We start from the raw sequence: 7500 nt of genomic DNA, 5'->3' as shown, positions 1-7500 counted from the left end.
TTCCAGCGCATGATAGGTTAAAGGTGACGGTTTCGGCCGCAGCAAATCAGCGCCTCCTAGCGTAGGCTCCTCATCACCTTATTTCAATAAGCAACGTCTTCAAATGATACAACCCTTTATAACTTGAAATACTAATTTACCTTTATTAGAAATTAATATCTTGAATGATTTTCAGCAATTACATTTTCTCTATTTCACCAAAATGTGACTTACACTCTACACCAAAATCACTTCTTTTACTCAACCCCACCTCCTCCACCTCCTTCTTTTCCACCTCCTCCACCTCCTCCACCTCCTCCTTCTCCACCTCTTCCACTCCCTACGTAAGGTGCGGTAGTGCTACTAACTTGTTAGATGTGGAATATACACAATAGTAAGACCTGTCGCTCTGTGCAGAGACACATTTCTTCGTAAGTAATCGTATATATCATTTTGGAAAATTAAATGTTGAGGCATAACTCTTCGGAGACCTTTTCCATTAATTTTACACGAATTTGAATGAAGCACATCATTCATCTACATTTTATTTTCAACATTTTGACGAATGGGTAGACTTTGTTATCAAGCAAGAGTTTAAGAGTTTTAAACTAAATATAAATATAGATAATCACAGTTAACCCTCTAGAGCACATTCCTTACTTAAAATTCTTTATTCTTGCTGTAGTAAAGCACTTTATTCATCATGAATACACTAAAGACATTCTCAAATTAAGAAGCCACTTGACACGAGCCGAAATGAATTGGCGTAGCGATGAAAACATATATTATCTGAACAGTAGGACAAATTTTGTGTTTTCTGGACATAATATCAATAAGAAGAGAAACACTTGGAAAAAAATCTAGCACAGGCGTTCTATATGTAGGGCCTCAGTATTCCTAGGGAGTATCGAGTTCGGTATATGATGGTATCCAAAAAGACATTCCAGAAAATGCGAGGAAATCTTTTGTGTAAAAATTATACTTTATTCATTTATTTACTGAAAAACAAGAATAAAAATATTCCATAGAATTCAGTTGTTTGTTCATAGCAGTCCTGTTCCCCTTTCTACAGTAACTTAAAAATAAAATCCACGGGGGGTGGGGGAGAACTGGCTAATGTTAAAGAGCGGCCATGATGTTGACTTAGAGTTGAACTTATCGGAGATGAAAATCTTCAAGAACCACTGCTTGCTCTAGCACACCTATCATGACATTTCCCGTCTCAAACTAAGAAATTACTTCTCCCTCTTTCTCTCTGTTTTATTTACTTCCCCTTAATGACCTAAACGATCCGATCAAATTACCTCTTTCTCTTCTTTCGTTCACTGATGACGGGCCCAGTTTGTGTGTGTGTGTGTGTGTATGTGTGTGTGTGCGCATGTGTGTGTATGTATACATACATACATATATATATATACATATATATATATACATATACATATATGTATGTGTGTGTGGATGTGTGTATGTACATATGTATATATATATACATATATATCTATATCTATATCTATATGTATATATATACAAATGTGTAAATATACATATATATATATATATACAGTATATATATATATATATATATATATATATATACACACACATATGTATATATATACATATATATATATAATATGAATATATATATATACATATATATATACCTACACACACACACATACACACACACACACACACACGCACACACACACACACACACACACACACACACACACACACACACACACACACACACACACACACAACACATATTCATATATACGTATATATACATATACATACATACATACATATACCAAGGCTTTTTCCCCCTTCCAAGGGAGGTAGCCACAAAGGGAAAGGCATAAAAACACTCCCACCCATTTCATCCCTAAATACACTCCACACCCCTCCCACCCTTCCTCTCATCTGAGCACCTCCTGGATGACGGGTCATCCCTGAACCCTGCCCACCGCCCTGGGTCAGAAGCAGTGTCGCAAGACACAGTACATCCACAGCAAGGCCGCTTCATTTAATCGGCGACCCCCCCTCTCCGTCCCCCTTTGCATATAAGGAGAGGACGGGGAGAAATCCCTTCGGGCTGCGTCAAAATTTACTCACACATACTACCCCACCCCCCACACCCCCCGCCCATTCCTCCTCATGCAGTCACAACATCATCCATATACAACCATTCTCCACTCACCTCTGTCTTCCGTCCTCTCCTTCCTTCCTCAACAGACATTCCCCTCTTCCCCAAAGCCCCCTTCACCCCATCCATCCACCTCATCCTAGGACGTCCCCTCATGTTCACTCCCTCCACATCTGCCTTCCATACCTCTTTTACTAGTCTTTCTTCACTCATTCTTTCCATGTGTCCAAACCATCCTAATATTCTTTCATCAACCCTCTCTCCCAAATCCTTTTTCACCCCTGTTCTCCTCCTCACCTCCTCATTTCTCACTCTATCTAGCCTAGTAACCCCCACCATACTTCTCAGACACCTCATCTCAAACACATTCAAACGCCTTCTCTCTTCTTCTCTTATGTTCCACGTTTCTGCCCCATACAGTGCTGTTGGCACAATCACTCCTTCATACAGTCTCCTCTTCGCATCCATTCCCAAATGTCTATTTCTCATTACACTCTTTAAACCACCAAGGCATTTACTCGCTTCTCTCAATCTACATTCTACCTCCACCTTCACTCCACCTTTTCCTGCTACACTTGCACCCAAGTATCTAAAACTATCCACTTCCTCCAGTCGCTCTCCCTTAATGTTCACTTCCAGTCTACTGCCACTTTCACCCCTTGTACATCTCATCACCTTACTTTTACCCACATTTATCTTTAGCTTTCTTCTATCACATACTCTCCCAAACTCTGCCACCAGCTTCCTCAATCCCTCCTCTGACCCTGCCACAAGCGCAGTGTCGTCCGCAAACAACAGCTGGCTCACCTCCCACTTTTCTCCATTTTCTTTAACCATCTCCAATCCCTGACTCACTACCCTAGCATTCACCTCTCGCACCACCCCATCCATGTATAAGTTGAACAGCCAGGGCGACATAACGCATCCTTGACGAAGTCCCACCTTTACTTCAAACCACTCACTCTCTCCATTTCCAATCCTAACACATGCTCTACTACTCACATAAAAACTCTTGACAGCTCCCAAAAGCTTTCCTCCTATCCCATAAATCTGCATAACCTCCCACAGTGCCTTTCTGTCTACCCTATCATAAGCCTTTTCCAGATCCATAAAAGCCCAAAAAACATCCTTCCCCTTTCCTATAGCTTTCTCACATATCTGTCTTACCACAAAGATCTGATCTACACAACCTCTACCCGTCCTAAATCCACACTGTTCCTCACCAATTACTCCTTCTGTTCCTCTCCTAATCCTTTCAATTAAGATTCTCCCATAAGCCTTCCCTACTACACTCAACAGGCTAATCCCTCTGAAATTACTACATTCACACTTGTCCCCTTTTCCCTTGTAAAGAGGAACTATACAGGCACTACTCCAGTCCTCCGGTACTCTACCCTCTCTCCAGCAAACATTAAATAATCTCACCAACCAGTCCACCATCACTGAACCTCCCTTTTTCAGACATTCTGCATGACATCCATCCAGACCAGGTGCCTTACCTGCTTTCATCATCTTTACAACTGCCTTCACCTCATCCTTCCTTATTTCTCCTCCATTCTCCTCACTCATCACTCTCATTTTCTTCGTATTTCCCACTGCAGCTATCTTTCCTTCCCTATCCTCCTTCACATTCAGCAACTCCCTAAAATATTCTGCCCATCTTCCCCTCACTGCCATCTCTTCCATTATCAACTCTCCATCTGTACCTTTTACCTTTTCTTCCCTACTTGATTCGCCTCCTCTTCCTCTCTTAATTTCTTTCCAAAACATCTTTTTATTACTTTCAAAATTTTCTGTCATACTCCTACCCCATTTCACATCTGCTCTCCTCTTTGCCTCCTTTACCTTTTGCTTTACTTCTCTTTTCTTTTCTTTGTACGTCTCATATGACTCCCCTGTCCTCTTTTGTAACCAATCTGTGAATGCTCGCTTCTTCTCTTCTACAACCTTCTTTGTTTCCTCATCCCACCATTCACTACCCTTTCTTCTATTTCCACCTGTCCTTCTTGTTCCACACACCATCCTTGCACACTTTAAGACTCCCTCCTTGAACCATCCCCATTCCTCCTCCACACCCATCTCTGCTCTATCCTTTACTCCCTCCCACTCCTCCTTCAGCTTCTTTTCGTACTCCTTCTCCTTTTCCTTTTCATTCAAGGAGTTCACTCTAAGAACCTCCCTACCTTTTGTCCCTTTCCTCCTTCTCCATCTATCCTCCACTCTCAACTTACCTTCCACCAAAAAATGATCTGATATTCCCCCACCCTCTCCCCTTAGCACATGTACATCCTTAACTCTTCCTATCATAATCCTATTTACCACTACATAATCCATTAGCGCTCTATCTACCACCCTTCCCTCCACCACCCTCTCCCATGTGTACTTATGCTTGACTTTCTTCCGAAACACTGTATTTGCTATCATCAACTCTCTTTCTAGACACATTTCCACCATCAACTCTCCACTACGATTCTTTCCTGGAACTCCACACTTCCCAACCACTCCATCGATTGGACCATTTCCCACTCTAGCATTAAGGTCTCCCAGTACTATTACATTGACATTTCTTCCTAAACCCTCTATGCACTCATTTAAATCTATCCAAAAGGCCTCCCTTTCTTCCATGCTCTTCTCACTGCCCGGCCCATATGCACTTACAAAGACCCACATCTCCTTTCCCAGTTTCACCTTCATCCACATTATCCTTGAGGAAACCTCCTTCCACTCCACTACCCCTTTACCTATCTCTTCACTTACTAGAATAGCCACCCCTTCCCTCCCTCGCCCTCTCTTCACTCCTGATAACCTCCCACTTACACTCCCAAACATACACTCACCCTTCCCTTTCAACTTAGTTTCACTCAAAGCCAACACATCCAACTTTCTTCTCACAAACATACTACTTATCTCTTCCCTTTTACTCTCATCTGTACCACATCCACGCACATTAAAAGACCCAAACCTTAGGGTGCTGGCCCGAGGCCCGCCAGCACCCCTTATGCCTTCACTTTTGTCTTTAGGATGTGTGCCCCGTGGGGCTACAGGGAGAAGGATGCCTAGTCCCTCTCCCCGTCCCTTTCTTCTCGCCTCTTACGATCCAAGTGGGAAAACTTGGTGGCAGTATTCTTTTCCCCCACCACAGGGAATTCCCCCAATCAGAAAGAGAATACTCAGAGAAATGGTACAGGACAGCAACAAGGGGTTGGGGGACAGCATAACGGAGGGACAGTCGTAGTATAAAAGTGTCATCATTTCTCTATGAACAGAATTTCTTCTATCATAGACAAAATGATGTGTGGCTCTGGTCCGTAGGGGCGCCCCATATAGACCCTAAAGTATCGACTGCATGCTACTTTGCCACAATAACAAGCAGCCAATACCCCAGACGGGGTACATATATATATATATATATATATATATATATATATATATATATATATATATACATATACATATATATATAAATATATATATATATAAATATATTATATATAGATATATATAAGTACATACATATATATACATATATATATGTATGTATGTATATATATTTGTCTGTATATATATGTATATATATATATATATATATATATATATATATATATATATACAGTATATATATACTGTATATATTATATATGTGCCTATATTTTTTTGTGTAATGACACTAAGTTCCTGGAAATGTGTTGCACTGAACAAGAGAAAAGAATCTGTAATCAACACCATAACACAAGAGCGGAGGGGGAAAGCGAGCCTTGGTCAATATTTGGGCGTGACAGGAGGAAATGAGCGAAGAGGTGGAGAGGTTGATGGAGAAGAGGGAGTTGCATGAGAGTGGCGAGATGAAGAAAGAACAGGGAGGAGTGTTGTTGTTGTTGTTGTTGTCACCCCTGTCGAGTTGGCACTTAAAGCCCAGAGTTGAGAATAGAATTGAGGAAGAGGTGAAATGTGAAGGGATATGTTAAGAAAGATAAGAATTTCCTTACACTGGTGGCGTCATCGGAAGAATAAGGGTCTCGTATTGGTTTAGTTGTGGGTTCGAATCCCGTAATTTTCTCCAGTTCCCAGCCCTAACATTCCAAGCACAGAGTTTAAAGGTAGCAGCTTTGGCCACTTTACTTGTTCAGGTTGAGAAAGCAAGAAGGTGGTGACCATGACTGACAAATCTGAGTAAGGAGAAGGTTGATATTTTTGTAAGATGTTACAAAAAGACATTGTAGGTTGGCACTGCAGGACAAGATGAGCACTGAAAAGAGGTTAAACATTACGGGTAAATGGCACACTTCCTGTCCTGGCTCTGAGTTTACACTACTTTGTTCACAATGGTGATATTTCTCGTGCAGCGATGAGGTTAAGCTCAATATCATGTAATGTTATGTTATGTTATGTTATGTTATGTTATGTTATGTTATGTTATGTTATGTTATGTTATGTTATGTTATGTTATGTTATGTTATGTTATGGATCAAAGGCTATAACAAGGGAGATGCAAACAAGGTTATCATAATAAAACAACAGACCAGGACTCGCAGTAATGGGAATAAACTGGACAAATTTAGATTTAAGAAGGAAATAGGCAAGAATTGGTTTACTAATAGGGTGGTCGATGAATGAAATAAACTTAGTAACCATGTAGTAAGCGCTGAAACTATCAGTTGTTTTAAAAAACGATTAGACAACTTTATGGATGGGGACGACAGGTGGTGATGGATACGGAGCTGCCTAATGTAGGCCTTATGGTCTCTTGCAGTCTCCTTTATTCTTATGTCCTTATATTTTTATGTTATGTTATGCTATGTTATGTTAGGCTAGGTTAGATTAGGTTAGGATAGGTTAGATTAGGTAAGGTTAAGTCAGATTAGGGTAGGTTAGGTCAGGTTAGGTTAGGTGATGGTTGGGTAGATTAGGGTAGAGTAGGTTAGTTTAGATTAGGTTAGGTTAGGTTAAGTTAGGTTAGGATAGGTTGGTTTAAGTTAGGTTAAATTAGGTTAGGTTAGATTAGGTTAGGGTAGGTAAGGTTAGGTTAAGGTTGAGTAGGGTAGGGTATATTAATTTAGGTTAGGTTGATGTAGGGTAGGTTAGGTTAGGTTAGGTTAGGTTAAGGTAGAGTAGGGTAGATTAGGCTAGGTTAGGTTAGGGTAGCATAGGTTATGTTATGTTAAACTAAGTGTTAGGTTAACTTAGGTTAGATTATTTTCTTAGGATAGGTTGTGCTAGGGTAGATTAGGTTAGACAAGGTTAGGCTAGGCCGCATTCTAAATCAGGCTAGGCTAAGCTAAATAAACCTAGGTTAGGTTAGATTAGGTTAGGTTAAAATAGCTCGTGGTTACTAGGAATGAATTATTTACATTCAAATCGTTCTATTTTGA

Source organism: Oratosquilla oratoria, chromosome 7, assembly GCF_046742065.1.
Source record: "Oratosquilla oratoria isolate Oo_2021 chromosome 7, ASM4674206v1, whole genome shotgun sequence".
NCBI classification, from domain to species: Eukaryota; Metazoa; Arthropoda; class Malacostraca; order Stomatopoda; family Squillidae; genus Oratosquilla; species Oratosquilla oratoria.
The sequence above is the reverse complement of the archived record's forward strand: the minus strand, read 5'-3'. Positions refer to the sequence as shown.